This window comes from Octopus bimaculoides, chromosome 10 (assembly GCF_046866305.1).
Source record: "Octopus bimaculoides isolate indiv1 chromosome 10, ASM4686630v1, whole genome shotgun sequence".
Taxonomy (NCBI): domain Eukaryota; kingdom Metazoa; phylum Mollusca; class Cephalopoda; order Octopoda; family Octopodidae; genus Octopus; species Octopus bimaculoides.
The window spans coordinates 92,117,599-92,142,336 of record NC_142937.1 but is presented as its reverse complement, the minus strand read 5'-3'; the positions used below and the strand labels follow the sequence as shown (position 1 = coordinate 92,142,336).

The 24,738-nt window shown below is 35.1% G+C and overlaps 23 non-coding genes across 23 annotated transcripts; all 23 read right to left on the bottom strand.

Moving 5' to 3' along the window:
* Nucleotides 1-25: 25 nt before the first annotated feature.
* Trnas-uga (transfer RNA serine (anticodon UGA)) lies at nucleotides 26-107 on the bottom strand. The gene has a single exon. It is a non-coding gene; the product is annotated as a tRNA-Ser (tRNA).
* Nucleotides 108-982: 875 nt separating this feature from the next.
* Trnas-aga (transfer RNA serine (anticodon AGA)) lies at nucleotides 983-1,064 on the bottom strand. The gene has a single exon. It is a non-coding gene; the product is annotated as a tRNA-Ser (tRNA).
* A 1,004-nt stretch (nucleotides 1,065-2,068) lies between these two features.
* On the bottom strand, nucleotides 2,069-2,150 carry Trnas-uga (transfer RNA serine (anticodon UGA)). The gene has a single exon. It is a non-coding gene; the product is annotated as a tRNA-Ser (tRNA).
* An 897-nt stretch (nucleotides 2,151-3,047) lies between these two features.
* On the bottom strand, nucleotides 3,048-3,129 carry Trnas-aga (transfer RNA serine (anticodon AGA)). Its single transcript has one exon. It is a non-coding gene; the product is annotated as a tRNA-Ser (tRNA).
* A 1,009-nt stretch (nucleotides 3,130-4,138) lies between these two features.
* On the bottom strand, nucleotides 4,139-4,220 carry Trnas-cga (transfer RNA serine (anticodon CGA)). Its single transcript has one exon. It is a non-coding gene; the product is annotated as a tRNA-Ser (tRNA).
* Nucleotides 4,221-5,099: 879 nt separating this feature from the next.
* On the bottom strand, nucleotides 5,100-5,181 carry Trnas-aga (transfer RNA serine (anticodon AGA)). Its single transcript has one exon. It is a non-coding gene; the product is annotated as a tRNA-Ser (tRNA).
* Nucleotides 5,182-6,186: 1,005 nt separating this feature from the next.
* Nucleotides 6,187-6,269, bottom strand: Trnas-uga (transfer RNA serine (anticodon UGA)). Its single transcript has one exon. It is a non-coding gene; the product is annotated as a tRNA-Ser (tRNA).
* A 921-nt stretch (nucleotides 6,270-7,190) lies between these two features.
* Nucleotides 7,191-7,272, bottom strand: Trnas-aga (transfer RNA serine (anticodon AGA)). The gene has a single exon. It is a non-coding gene; the product is annotated as a tRNA-Ser (tRNA).
* A 1,005-nt stretch (nucleotides 7,273-8,277) lies between these two features.
* Trnas-uga (transfer RNA serine (anticodon UGA)) lies at nucleotides 8,278-8,359 on the bottom strand. Its single transcript has one exon. It is a non-coding gene; the product is annotated as a tRNA-Ser (tRNA).
* An 883-nt stretch (nucleotides 8,360-9,242) lies between these two features.
* Nucleotides 9,243-9,324, bottom strand: Trnas-aga (transfer RNA serine (anticodon AGA)). The gene has a single exon. It is a non-coding gene; the product is annotated as a tRNA-Ser (tRNA).
* Nucleotides 9,325-10,328: 1,004 nt separating this feature from the next.
* Nucleotides 10,329-10,410, bottom strand: Trnas-cga (transfer RNA serine (anticodon CGA)). The gene has a single exon. It is a non-coding gene; the product is annotated as a tRNA-Ser (tRNA).
* Nucleotides 10,411-11,307: 897 nt separating this feature from the next.
* On the bottom strand, nucleotides 11,308-11,389 carry Trnas-aga (transfer RNA serine (anticodon AGA)). The gene has a single exon. It is a non-coding gene; the product is annotated as a tRNA-Ser (tRNA).
* Nucleotides 11,390-12,395: 1,006 nt separating this feature from the next.
* On the bottom strand, nucleotides 12,396-12,477 carry Trnas-uga (transfer RNA serine (anticodon UGA)). The gene has a single exon. It is a non-coding gene; the product is annotated as a tRNA-Ser (tRNA).
* An 887-nt stretch (nucleotides 12,478-13,364) lies between these two features.
* On the bottom strand, nucleotides 13,365-13,446 carry Trnas-aga (transfer RNA serine (anticodon AGA)). Its single transcript has one exon. It is a non-coding gene; the product is annotated as a tRNA-Ser (tRNA).
* A 1,009-nt stretch (nucleotides 13,447-14,455) lies between these two features.
* Nucleotides 14,456-14,537, bottom strand: Trnas-cga (transfer RNA serine (anticodon CGA)). Its single transcript has one exon. It is a non-coding gene; the product is annotated as a tRNA-Ser (tRNA).
* A 1,975-nt stretch (nucleotides 14,538-16,512) lies between these two features.
* Trnas-uga (transfer RNA serine (anticodon UGA)) lies at nucleotides 16,513-16,594 on the bottom strand. Its single transcript has one exon. It is a non-coding gene; the product is annotated as a tRNA-Ser (tRNA).
* An 890-nt stretch (nucleotides 16,595-17,484) lies between these two features.
* Nucleotides 17,485-17,566, bottom strand: Trnas-aga (transfer RNA serine (anticodon AGA)). The gene has a single exon. It is a non-coding gene; the product is annotated as a tRNA-Ser (tRNA).
* A 1,009-nt stretch (nucleotides 17,567-18,575) lies between these two features.
* Trnas-uga (transfer RNA serine (anticodon UGA)) lies at nucleotides 18,576-18,657 on the bottom strand. The gene has a single exon. It is a non-coding gene; the product is annotated as a tRNA-Ser (tRNA).
* An 892-nt stretch (nucleotides 18,658-19,549) lies between these two features.
* Trnas-aga (transfer RNA serine (anticodon AGA)) lies at nucleotides 19,550-19,631 on the bottom strand. Its single transcript has one exon. It is a non-coding gene; the product is annotated as a tRNA-Ser (tRNA).
* Nucleotides 19,632-20,640: 1,009 nt separating this feature from the next.
* On the bottom strand, nucleotides 20,641-20,722 carry Trnas-uga (transfer RNA serine (anticodon UGA)). The gene has a single exon. It is a non-coding gene; the product is annotated as a tRNA-Ser (tRNA).
* Nucleotides 20,723-21,603: 881 nt separating this feature from the next.
* Nucleotides 21,604-21,685, bottom strand: Trnas-aga (transfer RNA serine (anticodon AGA)). Its single transcript has one exon. It is a non-coding gene; the product is annotated as a tRNA-Ser (tRNA).
* A 1,005-nt stretch (nucleotides 21,686-22,690) lies between these two features.
* On the bottom strand, nucleotides 22,691-22,773 carry Trnas-uga (transfer RNA serine (anticodon UGA)). Its single transcript has one exon. It is a non-coding gene; the product is annotated as a tRNA-Ser (tRNA).
* Nucleotides 22,774-23,656: 883 nt separating this feature from the next.
* Trnas-aga (transfer RNA serine (anticodon AGA)) lies at nucleotides 23,657-23,738 on the bottom strand. Its single transcript has one exon. It is a non-coding gene; the product is annotated as a tRNA-Ser (tRNA).
* Nucleotides 23,739-24,738: the final 1,000 nt, after the last annotated feature.

Here is a 24,738-nt window from a genome sequence, read left to right as displayed (position 1 = left end):
CTGTTCATTTAAAAAAAAAAATTCACGTCGCCGATAGGATTCGAACCTATGCGGGGATACCCCAATGGATTTCAAGTCCATCGCCTTAACCACTCGGCCACGACGACTGTACGAACTTCCTCCTTTCATAACAGAACTTATTGGTAAAAAAAAAACAAATCAACCATCATACAGGTTGGCCCAAATGTAGGTTTACAGATATCACGTAGGTACTCTAAATTTCTTTTAAAACATTTTATTACATTTAAATTTCTATCTTGCAATTAACTAAATTAGCATAGAATAATGGTTTCATATTTTTTTTATAATTAAGATCGAAACTGTTAATATATGAATGCGAAAGAGTCAGTTGAATAACTGTAAACCTACTTTTGGGCCACCTTGTATTATTACCTTGTATGATGTATTAATCTACAGGTGAGTTTAGATGTTGTGTTGTGTGACGTATGTATTGTGTAGTTTTGTCTTATGTAATTTAATGTTTTATTGTCGTGCAAAGACTGATAAAGAAAATTTTTCTCCCAAACAAGGCTGGAGTTCCCTGTACTTTAAGGAAGTAAATGGAAAGACAAAGGAAGGGAAGAAATAAGAAAGGTATTGATGAGCAGAAAACTTAAAGGCTAAATGTCACAGACCAGAGGAAAGCGATGGGACTGAGTCTCAGGGAGCTGTAGTTGGGGGAAAGAAGCTGTTGGAATGAGAGGACTTATGACGGCAAAAGGAAAGTTTTAAACATCTCAAAGAAACGCCCACACTCACGACAGAATAGTTGTTTATTGAGGAAACTATCGTGAAATGATTCAGTAATGAAAGGATATATATATATATATATATATATATATATATATGTGTGTGTGTGTGTATATTGTGGCAATTCTTTCAACAACAGGGTGGCTTACATAAACTACATAATGTATATGGTTTATCTAACAAAATATAAAATTACTTTATATACGTTAAAAATAAAAGTCAGTGTAACTATCGTCGCCGATAGGATTCGAACCTATGCGGGGAGACCCCAATGGATTTCTAGTCCATCGCCTTAACCACTCGGCCACGACGACTGTACAAGCCGCGCTTCTTCATAACTCTTCTAATTCGTAAAGGAACGAATCAAACATCAGATTATGATCTCGTGTGCTGTGTAAGTGTGCAGGAGGGTTTAGAGGCTGTGTTGTGTGATGCATGTAATGTGCAGTTTTGTTTAATGTAATGTACAGTGATGTTTTAGTATAATGTAGAGGTTTTATTCGAATTCTTTTTTCTATTCCTAATGAGGCTTGAGACCACAAAGTCAAAGGAACAACACGGAATGATAAAAAAAGGGTCTATGCAGACAAAAAATATCGATGGGTAGAAAGCGTGAAGGATTGAATATCATAGACTAGAATAAAACAAGGCGATGGTAATAAGTTGCAAATCTTCACAATGCAGGACAAAACAACTTGTTTGGAGTTCTTACTTCAATCATTCTGTTATATACAGAGAGATTATTAATTCTACTACAGTCCTATGGAAATGCATCCAGTAAGTTGAAGTACAAAATGGCTGAAATACTCACGTTAACTCACAAGTTTATCTAGAAAAATCAAAAAATGACTTCATATATGTTAATGAAAATAAGGTGAGCGGGGGGAATGTTCTCCTAGAAAAGGAAAAAAGGTCATCGATACGATTCGCATCCATGCAGGGAGACCCAAAAGATTTCTGATCAAGTGTCTTCACCACTCGGCCAGAACGACTACAGCTCAACAGGTTGCTTCATATATCTACTAATAGATGGAAAAAGAAAAGACCTATCGCCATATTATTATCTTGTGTAATGTATTAGTGTATGAAAGAGTTTAGATGTGGCTACATGTCTTGCAGTATGTGTTTCGGATCTGTATGTTCTCAGTTCAATCCCAGCAGAGAGATCGATAAAATAAGGTACCAGTCAAGTTGTGCAATCGATGGTTTCTAGCTGCTCTTACCTCTCAAAATTATGGAATTTGTGCCTAAATCAAAAATTATTATTTATTGATAAAAATATAGAATCACTTTCTGTTCATTTAAAAAAAAAAATGAACGCCGCCGATAGGATTCGAACCTATGCGGGGATACCCCTATGGATTTCAAGTCCATCGCCTTAACCACTCGGCCACGACAACTGTACGAACTTCCTCCTTTCATAACAGATCTTATTGGTAGAATAAAAACAAATCAACCATCATACAGGTTGGCCCAAATGTAGGTTTACAGATATCACGTAGGTACTCTAAATTTCTTTTAAAACATTTTATTACATTTAAATTTCTATCTTGCAATTAACTAAATTAGCATAGAATAATGGTTTCATATTTTTTTTATAATTAAGATCGAAACTGTTAATATATGAATGCGAAAGAGTCAGTTGAATAACTGTAAACCTACTTTTGGGCCACCTTGTATTATTACCTTGTATGATGTATTAATCTACAGGTGAGTTTAGATGTTGTGTTGTGTGACGTATGTATTGTGTAGTTTTGTCTTATGTAATTTAATGTTTTATTGTCGTGCAAAGACTGATAAAGAAAATTTTTCTCCCAAACAAGGCTGGAGTTCCCTGTACTTTAAGGAAGTAAATGGAAAGACAAAGGAAGGGAAGAAATAAAAAAGGTATTGATGAGCAGAAAACTTAAAGGCTAAATGTCACAGACCAGAAGAAAGCGATGGGACTGAGTCTCAGGGAGCTGTAGTTGGGGGAAAGAAGCTGTTGGAATGAGAGGACTTATGACGGCAAAAGGAAAGTTTTAAACATCTCAAAGAAACGCCCACACTCACGACAGAATAGTTGTTTATTGAGGAAACTATCGTGAAATGATTCAGTAATGAAAGGACATATTTATATATATATATATATATATATATATATATATATATATATGTGTGTGTGTGTGTGTGTGTGTGTATTGCGGCAATTCTTTCAACAACAGGGTGGCTTACATAAACTACATAATGTATATGGTTTATCTAACAAAATATAAAATTACTTTATATACGTTAAAAATAGAAGTCAGTGTAACTATCGTCGCCGATAGGATTCGAACCTATGCGGGGAGACCCAAATGGATTTCTAGTCCATCGCCTTAACCACTCGGCCACGACGACTGTACAAGCCGCACTTCTTCATAACTTTTCTAATTCGTAAAAGAACGAATCAAACATCAGATTATGATCTCGTGTGCTGTGTAAGTGTGCAGGAGGGTTTAGAGGCTGTGTTGTGTGACGCATGTAATGTGCAGTCAGTTTTGTTTAATGTAATGTACAGTGAAGTTTTAGTATAATGTAGAGGTTTTATTCGAATTCTTTTTTCTATTCCTAATGAGGCTTGAGACCACAAAGTCAAAGGAACAACACGGAAAGATAAAAAAAAGGGTCTATGCCGACAAAAGATATCGATGGGTAGAAAGCCTGAAGGATTGAATATCATAGACTAGAATAAAACAAGGCGATGGTAATAAGTTGCAAATCTTTACAATGCCGGACAAAACAACTTGTTTGGAGTTCTTACTTCAATCATTCTGTTATATACAGAGAGATTATTAATTCTACTACAGTCCTATGGAAATGCATCCAGTAAGTTGAAGTACAAAATGGCTGAAATACTCACGTTAACTCACAAGTTTATCTAGAAAAATCAAAAAATGACTTCATATATGTTAATGAAAATAAGGTGAGCGGGGGGATGTGCTCCTAGAAAAAGAAAAAAAGGTCATCGATACGATTCGCACCAATGCAGGGAGACCCAAAAGATTTCAGATCAAGTGTCTTCACCACTCGGACACAACGACTACAGCTCAACAGGTTGCTTCATATATCTACTAATAGATGGAAAAAGAAAAGACCTATCGCCATATTATTATCTTGTGTAATGTATTAGTGTATGAAAGAGTTTAGATGTGGCTACATGTCTTGCAGTATGTGTTTCGGATCTGTATGTTCTCAGTTCAATCCCAGCAGAGAGATCGATAAAATAAGGTACCAGTCAAGTTGTGCAATCGATGGTTTCTAGCTGCTCTTACCTTTCAAAATTATGGAATTTGTGCCTAAATCAAAAATTATTTTTTATAGATAAAAATATAGAATCACTTTCTGTTCATTTAAAAAAAAAAATTCAGGTCGCCGATAGGATTCGAACCTATGCGGGGATAACCCAATGGATTTCGAGACCATCGCCTTAACCACTCGGCCACGACGACTGTACGAACTTGCTCCTTTCATAACAGATCTTATTGGTAAAAAAAAAACAAATCAACCATCATACAGGTTGGCCCAAATATAGGTTTACAGATATCACGTAGGTACTCTAAATTTCTTTTAAAACATTTTATTACATTTAAATTTCTATCTTGCAATTAACTTAATTAGCATAGAATAATGGTTTCATATTTTTTTTATAATTAAGAGCGAAACTGTTAATATATGAATGCGAAAGAGTCAGTTGAATAACTGTAAACCTACTTTTGGGCCACCTTGTATTATTACCTTGTATGATGTATTAATCTACAGGTGAGTTTAGATGTTGTGTTGTGTGACGTATGTATTGTGTAGTTTTGTCTTATGTAATTTAATGTTTTATTGTCGTGCAAAGACTGATAAAGAAAATTTTTCTCCCAAACAAGGCTGGAGTTCCCTGTACTTTAAGGAAGTAAATGGAAAGACAAAGGAAGGGAAGAAGTAAAAAAGGTATTGATGAGCAGAAAACTTAAAGGCTAAATGTCACAGACCAGAGAAAAGCGATGGGACTGAGTCTCAGGGAGCTGTAGTTGGGGGAAAGAAGCTGTTGGAATGAGAGGACTTATGACGGCAAAAGGAAAGTTTTAAACATCTCAAAGAAACGCCCACACTCACGACAGAATAGTTGTTTATTGAGGAAACTATCGTGAAATGATTCAGTAATGAAAGGACATATTTATATATATATATATATATATATATATATATATGTGTGTGTGTGTATATTGTGGCAATTCTTTCAACAACAGGGTGGCTTACATAAACTACATAATGTATATGGTTTATCTAACAAAATATAAAATTACTTTATATACGTTAAAAATAAAAGTCAGTGTAACTATCGTCGCCGATAGGATTCGAACCTATGCGGGGAGATCCCAATGGATTTCTAGTGCATCGCCTTAACCACTCGGCCACGACGACTGTACAAGCCGCACTTCTTCATAACTCTTCTAATTCGTAAAAGAACGAATCAAACATCAGATTATGATCTCGTGTGCTGTGTAAGTGTGCAGGAGGGTTTAGAGGCTGTGTTGTGTGACGCCTGTAATGTGCAGTTTTGTTTAATGTAATGTACAGTGATGTTTTAGTATAATGTAGAGGTTTTATTCGAATTCTTTTTTCTATTCCAAATGAGGCTTGAGACCACAAAGTCAAAGGAACATCACGGAATGATAAAAAAAAGGGTCTATGCCGACAAAAGATATCGATGGGTAGAAAGCCTGAAGGATTGAATATCATAGACTAGAATAAAACAAGGCGATGGTAATAAGTTGCAAATCTTTACAATGACGGACAAAACAACTTGTTTGGAGTTCTTACTTCAATCATTCTGTTATATACAGAGAGATTATTAATTCTACTACAGTCCTATGGAAATGCATCCAGTAAGTTGAAGTACAAAATGGCTGAAATACTCACGTTAACTCACAAGTTTATCTAGAAAAATCAAAAAATGACTTCATATATGTTAATGAAAATAAGGTGAGCGGGGGGAATGTTCTCCTAGAAAAGAAAAAACAGGTCACCGATAAGATTCGCACCCATGCAAGGAGACCCAAACGATTTCTGGTCAAGTGTCTTCACCACTCGGCCACAACGACTACAGCTCAACAGGTTGCTTCATATATCTACTAATAGATGGAAAAAGAAAAGACCTATCGCCATATTATTATCTTGTGTAATGTATTAGTGTATGAAAGAGTTTAGATGTGGCTACATGTCTTGCAGTATGTGTTTCGGATCTGCATGTTCTCAGTTCAATCCCAGCAGAGAGATCGATAAAATAAGGTACCAGTCAAGTTGTGCAATCGATGGTTTCTAGCTGCTCTTACCTTTCAAAATTATGGAATTTGTGCCTAAATCAAAAATTATTATTTATTGATAAAAATATAGAATCACTTTCTGTTCATTTAAAAAAAAAATTCACGTCGCCGATAGGAATCGAACATATGCGGGGATACCCCCAATGGATTTCAAGCCCATCGCCTTAACCACTCGGCCACGACGACTGTACGAACTTCTTCCTTTCATAACAGTTCTTATTGGTAAAAAAAAAACAAATCAACCATCATACAGGTTGGCCCAAATGTAGGTTTACAGATATCACGTAGGTACTCTAAATTTCTTTTAAAACATTTTATTACATTTAAATTTCTATCTTGCAATTAACTAAATTAGCATAGAATAATGGTTTCATATTTTTTTTATAATTAAGATCGAAACTGTTAATATATGAATGCGAAAGAGTCAGTTGAATAACTGTAAACCTACTTTTGGGCCACCTTGTATTATTACCTTGTATGACGTATTAATCTACAGGTGAGTTTAGATGTTGTGTTGTGTGACGTATGTATTGTGTAGTTTTGTCTTATGTAATTTAATGTTCTATTGTCGTGCAAAGACTGATAAAGAAAATTTTTCTCCCAAACAAGGCTGGATTTCCCTGTACTTTAAGGAAGTAAATGGAAAGACAAAGGAAGGGAAGAAATAAAAAAGGTATTGATGAGCAGAAAACTTAAAGGCTAAATGTCACAGACCAGAGGAAAGCGATGGGACTGAGTCTCAGGGAGCTGTAGTTGGGGGAAAGAAGCTGTTGGAATGAGAGGACTTATGACGGCGAAAGGAAAGTTTTAAACATCTCAAAGAAACGACCACACTCACGACAGAATAGTTGTTTATTGAGGAAACTATCGTGAAATGATTCAGTAATGAAAGGACATATATATATATATATATATATATATATATATATATATATATATATATATATATATATATATATATATATATATATATATGTGTGTGTGTGTATATTGCGGCAATTCTTTCAACAACAGGGTGGCTTACATAAACTACATAATGTATATGGTTTATCTAACAAAATATAAAATTACTTTATATACGTTAAAAATAAAAGTCAGTGTAACTATCGTCGCCGATAGGATTCGAACCGATGCGGGGAGATCCCAATGGATTTCTAGTCCATCGCCTTAACCACTCGGCCACGACGACTGTACAAACCGCGCTTCTTCATAACTCTTCTAATTCGTAAAAGAACGAATCAAACATCAGATTATGATCTCGTGTGCTGTGTAAGTGTGCAGGAGGGTTTAGAGGCTGTGTTGTGTGACGCATGTAATGTGCAGTTTTGTTTAATGTAATGTACAGTGATGTTTTAGTATAATGTAGAGGTTTTATTCGAATTCTTTTTTCTATTCCTAATGAGGCTTGAGACCACAACGTCAAAGGAACAACACGGAATGATAATAAAAGGGTCTATGCAGACAAAAAATATCGATGGGTAGAAAACCTGAAGGATTGAATATCATAGACTAGAATAAAACAAGGCGATGGTAATAAGTTGCAAATCTTTACAATGCCGGACAAAACAACTTGTTTGGAGTTCTTACTTCAATCATTCTGTTATATACAGAGAGATTATTAATTCTACTACAGTCCTATGGAAATGCATCCAGTAAGTTGAAGTACAAAATGGCTGAAATACTCACGTTAACTCACAAGTTTATCTAGAAAAATCAAAAAATGACTTCATATATGTTAATGAAAATAAGGTGGGCGGGAGGAATGTTCTCCTAGAAAAGAATAAAAAGTTCACCGTTAAGATTCGCACCCATGCAAGGAGACCCAAACGATTTTTGGTCAAGTGTCTTCACCACTCGGCCACAACGACTACAGCTCAACAGGTTGCTTCATATATCTACTAATAGATGGAAAAAGAAAAGACCTATCGCCATATTATTATCTTGTGTAATGTATTAGTGTATGAAAGAGTTTAGATGTGGCTACATGTCTTGCAGTATGTGTTTCGGATCTGTATGTTCTCAGTTCAATCCCAGCAGAGAGATCGATAAAATAAGGTACCAGTCAAGTTGTGCAATCGATGGTTTCTAGCTGCTCTTACCTTTCAAAATTATGGAATTTGTGCCTAAATCAAAAATTATTATTTATTGATAAAAATATAGAATCACTTTCTGTTCATTAAAAAAAAAAAATGAACGCCGCCGATAGGATTCGAACCTATGCGGGGATACCCCAATGGATTTCAAGTCCATCGCTTTAACCAATCGGCCACGACGACTGTACGAACTTTCTCCTTTCATAACAGATCTTATTGGTAAAAAAAAAACAAATCAACCATCATACAGGTTGGCCCAAATGTAGGTTTACAGATATCACGTAAGTACTCTAAATTTCTTTTAAAACATTTTATTACATTTAAATTTCTATCTTGCAATTAACTAAATTAGCATAGAATAATGGTTTCATATTTTTTTTATAATTAAGATCGAAACTGTTAATATATGAATGCGAAAGAGTCAGTTGAATAACTGTAAACCTACTTTTGGGCCACCTTGTATTATTACCTTGTATGATGTATTAATCTACAGGTGAGTTTAGATGTTGTGTTGTGTGACGTATGTATTGTGTAGTTTTGTCTTATGTAATTTAATGTTTTATTGTCGTGCAAAGACTGATAAAGAAAATTTTTCTCCCAAACAAGGCTGGAGTTCCCTGTACTTTAAGGAAGTAAATGGAAAGACAAAGGAAGGGAAGAAATAAAAAAGGTATTGATGAGCAGAAAACTTAAAGGCTAAATGTCACAGACCAGAGGAAAGCGATGGGACTGAGTCTCAGGGAGCTGTAGTTGGGGAAAAGAAGCTGTTGGAATGAGAGGACTTATGACAGCAAAAGGAAAGTTTTAAACATCTCAAAGAAACGCCCACACTCACGACAGAATAGTTGTTTATTGAGGAAACTATCGTGAAATGATTCAGTAATGAAAGGACATATATATATATATATATATATATATATATATATATATATATGTGTGTGTGTGTATATTGTGGCAATTCTTTCAACAACAGGGTGGCTTACATAAACTACATAATGTATATGGTTTATCTAACAAAATATAAAATTACTTTATATACGTTAAAAATAAAAGTCAGTGTAACTATCGTCGCCGATAGGATTCGAAGCTATGCGGGGAGATCCCAATGGATTTCTAGTCCATCGCCTTAACCACTCGGCCACGACGACTGTACAAGCCGCACTTCTTCATAACTTTTCTAATTCGTAAAAGAACGAATCAAACATCAGATTATGATCTCGTGTGCTGTGTAAGTGTGCAGGAGGGTTTAGAGGCTGTGTTGTGTGACGCATGTAATGTGCAGTTTTGTTTAATGTAATGCAGAGTGTTGTTTTAGTATAGTGTAGAGGTTTTATTCGAATTCTTTTTTCTATTCCTAATGAGGCTTGAGACCACAAAGTCAAAGGAACAACACGGAATGATAAAAAAAGGGTCTATGCAGACAAAAAATATCGATGGGTAGAAAGCCTGAAGGATTGAATATCATAGACTAGAATAAAACAAGGCGATGGTAATAAGCTGCAAATCTTTACAATGCCGGACAAAACAACTTGTTTGGAGTTCTTACTTCAATCATTCTGTTATATACAGAGAGATTATTAATTCTACTACAGTCCTATGGAAATGCATCCAGTAAGTTGAAGTACAAAATGGCTGAAATACTCACGTTAACTCACAAGTTTATCTAGAAAAATCAAAAAATGACTTCATATATGTTAATGAAAATAAGGTGAGCGGGGGGATGTGCTCCTAGAAAAAGAAAAAAAGGTCATCGATACGATTCGCACCAATGCAGGGAGACCCAAAAGATTTCAGATCAAGTGTCTTCACCACTCGGACACAACGACTACAGCTCAACAGGTTGCTTCATATATCTACTAATAGATGGAAAAAGAAAAGACCTATCGCCATATTATTATCTTGTGTAATGTATTAGTGTATGAAAGAGTTTAGATGTGGCTACATGTCTTGCAGTATGTGTTTCGGATCTGTATGTTCTCAGTTCAATCCCAGCAGAGAGATCGATAAAATAAGGTACCAGTCAAGTTGTGCAATCGATGGTTTCTAGCTGCTCTTACCTTTCAAAATTATGGAATTTGTGCCTAAATCAAAAATTATTATTTATAGATAAAAATATAGAATCACTTTCTGTTCATTTAAAAAAAAAAATTCACGTCGCCGATAGGATTCGAACCTATGCGGGGATAACCCAATGGATTTCGAGTCCATCGCCTTAACCACTCGGCCACGACGACTGTACGAACTTGCTCATTTCATAACAGATCTTATTGGTAAAAAAAAAACAAATCAACCATCATACAGGTTGGCCCAAATATAGGTTTACAGATATCACGTAGGTACTCTAAATTTCTTTTAAAACATTTTATTACATTTAAATTTCTATCTTGCAATTAACTTAATTAGCATAGAATAATGGTTTCATATTTTTTTTATAATTAAGATCGAAACTGTTAATATATGAATGCGAAAGAGTCAGTTGAATAACTGTAAACCTACTTTTGGGCCACCTTGTATTATTACCTTGTATGATGTATTAATCTACAGGTGAGTTTAGATGTTGTGTTGTGTGACGTATGTATTGTGTAGTTTTGTCTTATGTAATTTAATGTTTTATTGTCGTGCAAAGACTGATAAAGAAAATTTTTCTCCCAAACAAGGCTGGAGTTCCCTGTACTTTAAGGAAGTAAATGGAAAGACAAAGGAAGGGAAGAAATAAAAAAGGTATTGATGAGCAGAAAACTTAAAGGCTAAATGTCACAGACCAGAGAAAAGCGATGGGACTGAGTCTCAGGGAGCTGTAGTTGGGGGAAAGAAGCTGTTGGAATGAGAGGACTTATGACGGCAAAAGGAAAGTTTTAGACATCTCAAAGAAACGCCCACACTCACGACAGAATAGTTGTTTATTGAGGAAACTATCGTGAAATGATTCAGTAATGAAAGGACATATTTATATATATATATATATATATATATATATATATATATATATATATATATGTGTGTGTGTGTGTATATTGTGGCAATTCTTTCAACAACAGGGTGGCTTACATAAACTACATAATGTATATGGTTTATCTAACAAAATATAAAATTACTTTATATACGTTAAAAATAAAAGTCAGTGTAACTATCGTCGCCGATAGGATTCGAACCTATGCGGGGAGATCCCAATGGATTTCTAGTGCATCGCCTTAACCACTCGGCCACGACGACTGTACAAGCCGCACTTCTTCATAACTCTTCTAATTCGTAAAAAAACGAATCAAACATCAGATTATGATCTCGTGTGCTGTGTAAGTGTGCAGGAGGGTTTAGAGGCTGTGTTGTGTGACGCCTGTAATGTGCAGTTTTGTTTAATGTAATGTACAGTGATGTTTTAGTATAATGTAGAGGTTTTATTCGAATTCTTTTTTCTATTCCAAATGAGGCTTGAGACCACAAAGTCAAAGGAACAACATGGAATGATAAAAAAAAGGGTCTATGCCGACAAAAGATATCGATGGGTAGAAAGCCTGAAGGATTGAATATCATAGACTAGAATAAAACAAGGCGATGGTAATAAGTTGCAAATCTTTACAATGACGGACAAAACAACTTGTTTGGAGTTCTTACTTCAATCATTCTGTTATATACAGAGAGATTATTAATTCTACTACAGTCCTATGGAAATGCATCCAGTAAGTTGAAGTACAAAATGGCTGAAATACTCACGTTAACTCACAAGTTTATCTAGAAAAATCAAAAAATGACTTCATATATGTTAATGAAAATAAGGTGAGCGGGGGGAATGTTCTCCTAGAAAAGAAAAAAAAGGTCACCGATAAGATTCGCACCCATGCAAGGAGACCCAAACGATTTCTGGTCAAGTGTCTTCACCACTCGGCCACAACGACTACAGCTCAACAGGTTGCTTCATATATCTACTAATAGATGGAAAAAGAAAAGACCTATCGCCATATTATTATCTTGTGTAATGTATTAGTGTATGAAAGAGTTTAGATGTGGCTACATGTCTTGCAGTATGTGTTTCGGATCTGTATGTTCTCAGGTCAATCCCAGCAGAGAGATCGATAAAATAAGGTACCAGTCAAGTTGTGCAATCGATGGTTTCTAGCTGCTCTTACCTTTCAAAATTATGGAATTTGTGCCTAAATCAAAAATTATTATTTATTGATAAAAATATAGAATCACTTTCTGTTCATTTAAAAAAAAAAATGAACGCCGCCGATAGGATTCGAACCTATGCGGGGATACCCCAATGGATTTCAAGTCCACCGCCTTAACCACTCGGCCACGACGACTGTACGAACTTGCTCCTTTCATAACAGATCTTATTGGTAAAAAAAAAACAAATCAACCATCATGCAGGTTGGCCTAAATGTAGGTTTACAGATATCACGTAGGTACTCTAAATTTCTTTTAAAACATTTTATTACATTTAAATTTCTATCTTGCAATTAACTAAATTAGCATAGAATAATGGTTTCATATTTTTTTTATAATTAAGATCGAAACTGTTAATATATGAATGCGAAAGAGTCAGTTGAATAACTGTAAACCTACTTTTGGGCCACCTTGTTTTATTACCTTGTATGATGTATTAATCTACAGGTGAGTTTAGATGTTGTGTTGTGTGACGTATGTATTGTGTAGTTTTGTCTTATGTAATTTAATGTTTTATTGTCGTGCAAAGACTGATAAAGAAAATATTTCTCCCAAACAAGGCTGGAGTTCCCTGTACTTTAAGGAAGTAAATGGAAAGACAAAGGAAGGGAAGAAATAAAAAAGGTATTGATAAGCAGAAAACTTAAAGGCTAAATGTCACAGACCAGAGGAAAGCGATGGGACTGAGTCTCAGGGAGCTGTAGTTGGGGGAAAGAAGCTGTTGGAATGAGAGGACTTATGACGGCGAAAGGAAAGTTTTAAACATCTCAAAGAAACGACCACACTCATGACAGAATAGTTGTTTATTGAGGAAACTATCGTCAAATGATTCAGTAATGAAAGGACATATATATATATATATATATATATATATATATATGTGTGTGTGTGTGTGTGTGTGTGTGTATTGCGGCAATTCTTTCAACAACAGGGTGGCTTACATAAACTACATAATATATATGGTTTATGTAACAAAATATAAAATTACTTTATATACGTTAAAAATAGAAGTCAGTGTAACTATCGTCGCCGATAGGATTCGAACCTATGCGGGGAGACCCAAATGGATTTCTAGTCCATCGCCTTAACCACTCGGCCACGACGACTGTACAAGCCGCACTTCTTCATAATTTTTCTAATTCGTAAAAGAACGAATCAAACATCAGATTATGATCTCGTGTGCTGTGTAAGTGTGCAGGAGGGTTTAGAGGCTGTGTTGTGTGACGCATGTAATGTGCAGTCAGTTTTGTTTAATGTAATGTACAGTGAAGTTTTAGTATAATGTAGAGGTTTTATTCGAATTCTTTTTTCTATTCCTAATGAGGCTTGAGACCACAAAGTCAAAGGAACAACACGGAAAGATAAAAAAAAGGGTCTATGCCGACAAAAGATATCGATGGGTAGAAAGCCTGAAGGATTGAATATCATAGACTAGAATAAAACAAGGCGATGGTAATAAGCTGCAAATCTTTACAATGCCGGACAAAAGAACTTGTTTGGAGTTCTTACTTCAATCATTCTGTTATATACAGAGAGATTATTAATTCTACTACAGTCCTATGGAAATGCATCCAGTAAGTTGAAGTACAAAATGGCTGAAATACTCACGTTAACTCACAAGTTTATCTAGAAAAATCAAAAAATGACTTCATATATGTTAATGAAAATAAGGTGAGCGGGGGGATGTGCTCCTAGAAAAAGAAAAAAAGGTCATCGATACGATTCGCACCAATGCAGGGAGACCCAAAAGATTTCAGATCAAGTGTCTTCACCACTCGGACACAACGACTACAGCTCAACAGGTTGCTTCATATATCTACTAATAGATGGAAAAAGAAAAGACCTATCGCCATATTATTATCTTGTGTAATGTATTAGTGTATGAAAGAGTTTAGATGTGGCTACATGTCTTGCAGTATGTGTTTCGGATCTGTATGTTCTCAGTTCAATCCCAGCAGAGAGATCGATAAAATAAGGTACCAGTCAAGTTGTGCAATCGATGGTTTCTAGCTGCTCTTACCTTTCAAAATTATGGAATTTGTGCCTAAATCAAAAATTATTATTTATAGATAAAAATATAGAATCACTTTCTGTTCATTTAAAAAAAAAAATTCACGTCGCCGATAGGATTCGAACCTATGCGGGGATAACCCAATGGATTTCGAGTCCATCGCCTTAACCACTCGGCCACGACGACTGTACGAACTTGCTCCTTTCATAACAGATCTTATTGGTAAAAAAAAAACAAATCAACCATCATACAGGTTGGCCCAAATATAGGTTTACAGATATCACGTAGGTACTCTAAATTTCTTTTAAAACATTTTATTACATTTAAATTTCTATCTTGCAATTAACTTAATTAGCATAGAATAATGGTTTCATATTTTTTTTATAATTAAGATCGAAACTGTTAATATATGAATGCGAAAGAGTCAGTTGAATAACTGTAAACCTACTTTTGGGCCACCTTGTATTATTACCTTGTATGATGTATTAATCTACAGGTGAGTTTAGATGTTGTGTTGTGTGACGTATGTATTGTGTAGTTTTGTCTTATGTAATTTAATGTTTTATTGTCGTGCAAAGACTGATAAAGAAAATTTTTCTCCCAAACAAGGCTGGAGTTCCCTGTACTTTAAGGAAGTAAATGGAAAGACAAAGGAAGGGAAGAAATAAAAAAGGTATTGATGAGCAGAAAACTTAAAGGCTAAATGTCACAGACCAGAGAAAAGCGATGGGACTGAGTCTCAGGGAGCTGTAGTTGGGGGAAAGAAGCTGTTGGAATGAGAGGACTTATGACGGCAAAAGGAAAGTTTTAAACATCTCAAAGAAACGCCCACACTCACGACAGAATAGTTGTTTATTGAGGAAACTATCGTGAAATGATTCAGTAATGAAAGGACATATTTATATATATATATATATATATATATATATATATATATATGTGTGTGTGTGTATATTGTGGCAATTCTTTCAACAACAGGGTGGCTTACATAAACTACATAATGTATATGGTTTATCTAACAAAATATAAAATTACTTTATATACGTTAAAAATAAAAGTCAGTGTAACTATCGTCGCCGATAGGATTCGAACCTATGCGGGGGAGATCCCAATGGATTTCTAGTGCATCGCCTTAACCACTCGGCCACGACGACTGTACAAGCCGCACTTCTTCATAACTCTTCTAATTCGTAAAAGAACGAATCAAACATCAGATTATGATCTCGTGTGCTGTGTAAGTGTGCAGGAGGGTTTAGAGGCTGTGTTGTGTGACGCCTGTAATGTGCAGTTTTGTTTAATGTAATGTACAGTGATGTTTTAGTATAATGTAGAGGTTTTATTCGAATTCTTTTTTCTATTCCAAATGAGGCTTGAGACCACAAAGTCAAAGGAACAACACGGAATGATAAAAAAAAGGGTCTATGCCGACAAAAGATATCGATGGGTAGAAAGCCTGAAGGATTGAATATCATAGACTAGAATAAAACAAGGCGATGGTAATAAGTTGCAAATCTTTACAATGACGGACAAAACAACTTGTTTGGAGTTCTTACTTCAATCATTCTGTTATATACAGAGAGATTATTAATTCTACTACAGTCCTATGGAAATGCATCCAGTAAGTTGAAGTACAAAATGGCTGAAATACTCACGTTAACTCACAAGTTTATCTAGAAAAATCAAAAAATGACTTCATATATGTTAATGAAAATAAGGTGAGCGGGGGGAATGTTCTCCTAGAAAAGAAAAAAAAAGGTCACCGATAAGATTCGCACCCATGCAAGGAGACCCAAACGATTTCTGGTCAAGTGTCTTCACCACTCGGCCACAACGACTACAGCTCAACAGGTTGCTTCATATATCTACTAATAGATGGAAAAAGAAAAGACCTATCGCCATATTATTATCTTGTGTAATGTATTAGTGTAAGAAAGAGTTTAGATGTGGCTACATGTCTTGCAGTATGTGTTTCGGATCTGTATGTCCTCAGGTCAATCCCAGCAGAGAGATCGATAAAATAAGGTACCAGTCAAGTTGTGCAATCGATGGTTTCTAGCTGCTCTTACCTTTCAAAATTATGGAATTTGTGCCAAAATCAAAAATTATTATTTATTGATAAAAATATAGAATCACTTTCTGTTCATTTAAAAAAAAAAATGAACGCCGCCGATAGGATTCGAACCTATGCGTGGATACCCCAATGGATTTCAAGTCCATCGCCTTAACCACTCGGCCACGACGACTGTACGAACTTCCTCCTTTTATAACAGATCTTATTGGTAAAAAAAAAAACAAATCAACCATCATACAGGTTGGCCTAAATGTAGGTTTACAGATATCACGTAGGTACTCTAAATTTCTTTTAAAACATTTTATTACATTTAAATTTCTATCTTGCAATTAACTAAATTAGCATAGAATAATGGTTTCATATTTTTTTTATAATTAAGATCGAAACTGTTAATATATGAATGCGAAAGAGTCAGTTGAATAACTGTAAACCTACTTTTGGGCCACCTTGTTTTATTACCTTGTATGATGTATTAATCTACAGGTGAGTTTAGATGTTGTGTTGTGTGACGTATGTATTGTGTAGTTTTGTCTTATGTAATTTAATGTTTTATTGTCGTGCAAAGACTGATAAAGAAAATATTTCTCCCAAACAAGGCTGGAGTTCCCTGTACTTTAAGGAAGTAAATGGAAAGACAAAGGAAGGGAAGAAATAAAAAAGGTATTGATAAGCAGAAAACTTAAAGGCTAAATGTCACAGACCAGAGGAAAGCGATGGGACTGAGTCTCAGGGAGCTGTAGTTGGGGGAAAGAAGCTGTTGGAATGAGAGGACTTATGACGGCGAAAGGAAAGTTTTAAACATCTCAAAGAAACGACCACACTCATGACAGAATAGTTGTTTATTGAGGAAACTATCGTGAAATGATTCAGTAATGAAAGGACATATATATATATATATATATATATATATATATATATATGTGTGTGTGTGTGTGTGTGTGTGTATTGCGGCAATTCTTTCAACAACAGGGTGGCTTACATAAACTACATAATGTATATGGTTTATCTAACAAAATATAAAATTACTTTATATACGTTAAAAATAGAAGTCAGTGTAACTATCGTCGCCGATAGGATTCGAACCTATGCGGGGAGACCCAAATGGATTTCTAGTCCATCGCCTTAACCACTCGGCCACGACGACTGTACAAGCCGCACTTCTTCATAATTTTTCTAATTCGTAAAAGAACGAATCAAACATCAGATTATGATCTCGTGTGCTGTGTAAGTGTGCAGGAGGGTTTAGAGGCTGTGTTGTGTGACGCATGTAATGTGCAGTCAGTTTTGTTTAATGTAATGTACAGTGAAGTTTTAGTATAATGTAGAGGTTTTATTCGAATTCTTTTTTCTATTCCTAATGAGGCTTGAGACCACAAAGTCAAAGGAACAACACGGAAAGATAAAAAAAAGGGTCTATGCCGACAAAAGATATCGATGGGTAGAAAGCCTGAAGGATTGAATATCATAGACTAGAATAAAACAAGGCGATGGTAATAAGCTGCAAATCTTTACAATGCCGGACAAAACAACTTGTTTGGAGTTCTTACTTCAATCATTCTGTTATATACAGAGAGATTATTAATTCTACTACAGTCCTATGGAAATGCATCCAGTAAGTTGAAGTACAAAATGGCTGAAATACTCACGTTAACTCACAAGTTTATCTAGAAAAATCAAAAAATGACTTCATATATGTTAATGAAAATAAGGTGAGCGGGGGGATGTGCTCCTAGAAAAAGAAAAAAAGGTCATCGATACGATTCGCACCAATGCAGGGAGACCCAAAAGATTTCAGATCAAGTGTCTTCACCACTCGGACACAACGACTACAGCTCAACAGGTTGCTTCATATATCTACTAATAGATGGAAAAAGAAAAGACCTATCGCCATATTATTATCTTGTGTAATGTATTAGTGTATGAAAGAGTTTAGATGTGGCTACATGTCTTGCAGTATGTGTTTCGGATCTGTATGTCCTCAGGTCAATCCCAGCAGAGAGATCGATAAAATAAGGTACCAGTCAAGTTGTGCAATCGATGGTTTCTAGCTGCTCTTACCTTTCAAAATTATGGAATTTGTGCCAAAATCAAAAATTATTATTTATTGATAAAAATATAGAATCACTTTCTGTTCATTTAAAAAAAAAAATGAACGCCGCCGATAGGATTCGAACCTATGCGGGGATACCCCAATGGATTTCAAGTCCATCGCCTTAACCACTCGGCCACGACGACCGTACGAACTTGCTCCTTTCATAACAGATCTTATTGGTAAAAAAAAAAACAAATCAACCATCATACAGGTTGGCCTAAATGTAGGTTTACAGATATCACGTAGGTACTCTAAATTTCTTTTAAAACATTTTATTACATTTAAATTTCTATCTTGCAATTAACTAAATTAGCATAGAATAATGGTTTCATATTTTTTTTATAATTAAGATCGAAACTGTTAATATATGAATGCGAAAGAGTCAGTTGAATAACTGTAAACCTACTTTTGGGCCACCTTGTTTTATTACCTTGTATGATGTATTAATCTACAGGTGAGTTTAGATGTTGTGTTGTGTGACGTATGTATTGTGTAGTTTTGTCTTATGTAATTTAATGTTTTATTGTCGTGCAAAGACTGATAAAGAAAATATTTCTCCCAAACAAGGCTGGAGTTCCCTGTACTTTAAGGAAGTAAATGGAAAGACAAAGGAAGGGAAGAAATAAAAAAGGTATTGATAAGCAGAAAACTTAAAGGCTAAATGTCACAGACCAGAGGAAAGCGATGGGACTGAGTCTCAGGGAGCTGTAGTTGGGGGAAAGAAGCTGTTGGAATGAGAGGACTTATGACGGCGAAAGGAAAGTTTTAAACATCTCAAAGAAACGACCACACTCATGACAGAATAGTTGTTTATTGAGGAAACTATCGTCAAATGATTCAGTAATGAAAGGACATATATATATATATATATATATATATATATATATATATATGTGTGTGTGTGTGTGTGTGTGTGTATTGCGGCAATTCTTTCAACAACAGGGTGGCTTACATAAACTACATAATGTATATGGTTTATCTAACAAAATATAAAATTACTTTATATACGTTAAAAATAGAAGTCAGTGTAACTATCGTCGCCGATAGGATTCGAACCTATGCGGGGAGACCCAAATGGATTTCTAGTCCATCGCCTTAACCACTCGGCCACGACGACTGTACAAGCCGCACTTCTTCATAATTTTTCTAATTCGTAAAAGAACGAATCAAACATCAGATTATGATCTCGTGTGCTGTGTAAGTGTGCAGGAGGGTTTAGAGGCTGTGTTGTGTGACGCATGTAATGTGCAGTCAGTTTTGTTTAATGTAATGTACAGTGATGTTTTAGTATAATGTAGAGGTTTTATTCGAATTCTTTTTTCTATTCCAAATGAGGCTTGAGACCACAAAGTCAAAGGAACAACACGGAATGATAAAAAAAAGGGTCTATGCCGACAAAAGATATCGATGGGTAGAAAGCCTGAAGGATTGAATATCATAGACTAGAATAAAACAAGGCGATGGTAATAAGTTGCAAATCTTTACAATGACGGACAAAACAACTTGTTTGGAGTTCTTACTTCAATCATTCTGTTATATACAGAGAGATTATTAATTCTACTACAGTCCTATGGAAATGCATCCAGTAAGTTGAAGTACAAAATGGCTGAAATACTCACGTTAACTCACAAGTTTATCTAGAAAAATCAAAAAATGACTTCATATATGTTAATGAAAATAAGGTGAGCGGGGGGATGTGCTCCTAGAAAAAGAAAAAAAGGTCATCGATACGATTCGCACCAATGCAGGGAGACCCAAAAGATTTCAGATCAAGTGTCTTCACCACTCGGCCACAACGACTACAGCTCAACAGGTTGCTTCATATATCTACTAATAGATGGAAAAAGAAAAGACCTATCGCCATATTATTATCTTGTGTAATGTATTAGTGTATGAAAGAGTTTAGATGTGGCTACATGTCTTGCAGTATGTGTTTCGGATCTGTATGTTCTCAGTTCAATCCCAGCAGAGAGATCGATAAAATAAGGTACCAGTCAAGTTGTGCAATCGATGGTTTCTAGCTGCTCTTACCTTTCAAAATTATGGAATTTGTGCCTAAATCAAAAATTATTATTTATTGATAAAAATATAGAATCACTTTCTGTTCATTAAAAAAAAAAAATTAACGCCGCCGATAGGATTCGAACCTATGCGGGGATACCCCAATGGATTTCAAGTCCATCGCTTTAACCAATCGGCCACGACGACTGTATGAACTTGCTCCTTTCATAACAGATCTTATTGGTAAAAAAAAAACAAATCAACCATCATACAGGTTGGCCCAAATATAGGTTTACAGATATCACGTAGGTACTCTAAATTTCTTTTAAAACATTTTATTACATTTAAATTTCTATCTTGCAATTAACTTAATTAGCATAGAATAATGGTTCCATATTTTTTTTATAATTAAGATCGAAACTGTTAATATATGAATGCGAAAGAGTCAGTTGAATAACTGTAAACCTACTTTTGGGCCACCTTGTATTATTACCTTGTATGATGTATTAATCTACAGGTGAGTTTAGATGTTGTGTTGTGTGACGTATGTATTGTGTAGTTTTGTCTTATGTAATTTAATGTTTTATTGTCGTGCAAAGACTGATAAAGAAAATTTTTCTCCCAAACAAGGCTGGAGTTCCCTGTACTTTAAGGAAGTAAATGGAAAGACAAAGGAAGGGAAGAAATAAAAAAGGTATTGATGAGCAGAAAACTTAAAGGCTAAATGTCACAGACCAGAGAAAAGCGATGGGACTGAGTCTCAGGGAGCTGTAGTTGGGGGAAAGAAGCTGTTGGAATGAGAGGACTTATGACGGCAAAAGGAAAGTTTTAAACATCTCAAAGAAACGCCCACACTCACGACAGAATAGTTGTTTATTGAGGAAACTATCGTGAAATGATTCAGTAATGAAAGGACGTATTTATATATATATATATATATATATATATATATATGTGTGTGTGTGTGTATATTGTGGCAATTCTTTCAACAACAGGGTGGCTTACATAAACTACATAATGTATATGGTTTATCTAACAAAATATAAAATTACTTTATATACGTTAAAAATAAAAGTCAGTGTAACTATCGTCGCCGATAGGATTCGAACCTATGCGGGGAGATCCCAATGGATTTCTAGTGCATCGCCTTAACCACTCGGCCACGACGACTGTACAAGCCGCACTTCTTCATAACTCTTCTAATTCGTAAAAGAACGAATCAAACATCAGATTATGATCTCGTGTGCTGTGTAAGTGTTCAGGAGGGTTTAGAGGCTGTGTTGTGTGACGCCTGTAATGTGCAGTTTTGTTTAATGTAATGTACAGTGATGTTTTAGTATAATGTAGAGGTTTTATTCGAATTCTTTTTTCTATTCCAAATGAGGCTTGAGACCACAAAGTCAAAGGAACAACACGGAATGATAAAAAAAAGGGTCTATGCCGACAAAAGATATCGATGGGTAGAAAGCCTGAAGGATTGAATATCATAGACTAGAATAAAACAAGGCGATGGTAATAAGTTGCAAATCTTTACAATGACGGACAAAACAACTTGTTTGGAGTTCTTACTTCAATCATTCTGTTATATACAGAGAGATTATTAATTCTACTACAGTCCTATGGAAATGCATCCAGTAAGTTGAAGTACAAAATGGCTGAAATACTCACGTTAACTCACAAGTTTATCTAGAAAAATCAAAAAATGACTTCATATATGTTAATGAAAATAAGGTGAGCGGGTGGAATGTTCTCCTAGAAAAGAAAAAAAAGGTCACCGATAAGATTCGCACCCATGCAAGGAGACCCAAACGATTTCTGGTCAAGTGTCTTCACCACTCGTCCACAACGACTACAGATCAACAGGTTGCTTCATATATCTACTAATAGATGGAAAAAGAAAAGACCTATCGCCATATTATTATCTTGTGTAATGTATTAGTGTATGAAAGAGTTTAGATGTGGCTACATGTCTTGCAGTATGTGTTTCGGATCTGCATGTTCTCAGTTCAATCCCAGCAGAGAGATCGATAAAATAAGGTACCAGTCAAGTTGTGCAATCGATGGTTTCTAGCTGCTCTTACCTTTCAAAATTATGGAATTTGTGCCTAAATCAAAAATTATTATTTATTGATAAAAATATAGAATCACTTTCTGTTCATTTAAAAAAAAAATTCACGTCGCCGATAGGAATCGAACATATGCGGGGATACCCCAAATGGATTTCAAGTCCATCGCCTTAACCACTCGGCCACGACGACTGTACGAACTTCTTCCTTTCATAACAGATCTTATTGGTAAAAAAAAAACAAATCAACCATCATACAGGTTGGCCCAAATATAGGTTTACAGATATCACGTAGGTACTCTAAATTTCTTTTAAAACATTTTATTACATTTAAATTTCTATCTTGCAATTAACTTAATTAGCATAGAATAATGGTTTCATATTTTTTTTATAATTAAGATCGAAACTGTTAATATATGAATGCGAAAGAGTCAGTTGAATAACTGTAAACCTACTTTTGGGCCACCTTGTATTATTACCTTGTATGATGTATTAATCTACAGGTGAGTTTAGATGTTGTGTTGTGTGACGTATGTATTGTGTAGTTTTGTCTTATGTAATTTAATGTTTTATTGTCGTGCAAAGACTGATAAAGAAAATTTTTCTCCCAAACAAGGCTGGAGTTCCCTGTACTTTAAGGAAGTAAATGGAAAGACAAAGGAAGGGAAGAAATAAAAAAGGTATTGATGAGCAGAAAACTTAAAGGCTAAATGTCACAGACCAGAGAAAAGCGATGGGACTGAGTCTCAGGGAGCTGTAGTTGGGGGAAAGAAGCTGTTGGAATGAGAGGACTTATGACGGCAAAAGGAAAGTTTTAAACATCTCAAAGAAACGCCCACACTCACGACAGAATAGTTGTTTATTGAGGAAACTATCGTGAAATGATTCAGTAATGAAAGGACATATTTATATATATATATATATATATATATATATATATATGTGTGTGTGTGTGTATATTGTGGCAATTCTTTCAACAACAGGGTGGCTTACATAAACTACATAATGTATATGGTTTATCTAACAAAATATAAAATTACTTTATATACGTTAAAAATAAAAGTCAGTGTAACTATCGTCGCCGATAGGATTCGAACCTATGCGGGGAGATCCCAATGGATTTCTAGTGCATCGCCTTAACCACTCGGCCACGACGACTGTACAAGCCGCACTTCTTCATAACTCTTCTAATTCGTAAAAGAACGAATCAAACATCAGATTATGATCTCGTGTGCTGTGTAAGTGTTCAGGAGGGTTTAGAGGCTGTGTTGTGTGACGCCTGTAATGTGCAGTTTTGTTTAATGTAATGTACAGTGATGTTTTAGTATAATGTAGAGGTTTTATTCGAATTCTTTTTTCTATTCCAAATGAGGCTTGAGACCACAAAGTCAAAGGAACAACACGGAATGATAAAAAAAAGGGTCTATGCCGACAAAAGATATCGATGGGTAGAAAGCCTGAAGGATTGAATATCATAGACTAGAATAAAACAAGGCGATGGTAATAAGTTGCAAATCTTTACAATGACGGACAAAACAACTTGTTTGGAGTTCTTACTTCAATCATTCTGTTATATACAGAGAGATTATTAATTCTACTACAGTCCTATGGAAATGCATCCAGTAAGTTGAAGTACAAAATGGCTGAAATACTCACGTTAACTCACAAGTTTATCTAGAAAAATCAAAAAATGACTTCATATATGTTAATGAAAATAAGGTGAGCGGGTGGAATGTTCTCCTAGAAAAGAAAAAAAAGGTCACCGATAAGATTCGCACCCATGCAAGGAGACCCAAACGATTTCTGGTCAAGTGTCTTCACCACTCGTCCACAACGACTACAGATCAACAGGTTGCTTCATATATCTACTAATAGATGGAAAAAGAAAAGACCTATCGCCATATTATTATCTTGTGTAATGTATTAGTGTATGAAAGAGTTTAGATGTGGCTACATGTCTTGCAGTATGTGTTTCGGATCTGCATGTTCTCAGTTCAATCCCAGCAGAGAGATCGATAAAATAAGGTACCAGTCAAGTTGTGCAATCGATGGTTTCTAGCTGCTCTTACCTTTCAAAATTATGGAATTTGTGCCTAAATCAAAAATTATTATTTATTGATAAAAATATAGAATCACTTTCTGTTCATTTAAAAAAAAA